The sequence below is a fragment of the Mytilus trossulus genome, chromosome 1, assembly GCF_036588685.1.
Source record: "Mytilus trossulus isolate FHL-02 chromosome 1, PNRI_Mtr1.1.1.hap1, whole genome shotgun sequence".
Taxonomy (NCBI): Eukaryota; Metazoa; Mollusca; class Bivalvia; order Mytilida; family Mytilidae; genus Mytilus; species Mytilus trossulus.
Genome location: NC_086373.1, coordinates 16106474 through 16107605, shown reverse-complemented (window position 1 = coordinate 16107605; position 1132 = coordinate 16106474).

The following is a 1132-nucleotide window of genomic DNA, read 5'->3' as shown; positions in this document are numbered from 1 at the left end:
TGATTGTGTTATATTCTAAATATTGGAATGTCAAGTTTTGTTCAGGATACATGTACAATCAGAAACCAAATGTCAGTAGTTCATTCTCAAGCTTCAACAACAGAGTCTGGGTATACTAGGTTACCTCTGTCTGTCTCTGACCTTACATGTGACCATCTGTAACACATTTTTGTCACAATTTTTCTCAGCAATGCATCTAAAAAAACAGAGCTTTTTGATATTAGTTACAAATCTATATATTGGAAATGGATATAGGAAACTTATTGTGGGACACTTTTTAGGTTTTTAGGTCTATTTCTTATCTACTTCATGTTTTCTCCATGCATGTACTTTCTTCACATTGAAATTTTTACAAGCTTACTAGAACTAAATAGCAGAAAGATTCATACAAGTAAACTATGTTGTGTGACATTTTCAGATTTGTCTACTTCCTGTTTGAAACATTCACTAATGTGTCTTCTTGATGCGCTTAGTAGAAATGTTGTTGCTATTTTCTACAAATAAGATTTTTTCTCCTACATATTTCTTCTTTAAAATGATGCACATATAAGAAATTTTTATAACATTTTATTCAGCAACTACAAATAGAGCTTCTTGATATTTGTACCAAGCTCCTATTGTAAGCTTTAAATCTAAAAGGGTAGAAACATGACACAACAATAACAATAACAGACCTAAAAGGGAATAGATAGGATACAAAGAAATAGCATATTAATAACAGACATAAAAGATAAACAAAAACAAAAAACATAAAGCAAACAAATACAAGACCTAAAAGGGTCAAAATATGAAGCAAATAAATAGCATGACATGAAGCAAAGAAATACAAGACCTAAAAGGGTTAAACATGAAGCAATGAAATAGGAGACATAAAAGGGTTAAACATGAAGCAAAGAAATAGGAGACATAAAAGGGTTAAACATGAAGCAAAGAAATAGGAGACATAAAAGGGTTAAACATGAAGCAAAGAAATAGGAGACATAAAAGGGATAAACATGAATAAAAGAAATAGCACAACATTAGCAGACCTAAAAATTTAAAACATGAATAAAAGAAAAAGCACAACATTAGCATACCCAAAAGGTTAAAACATGAATAAAAGAAATAGCACAACATTAGCATACCTAAAAGG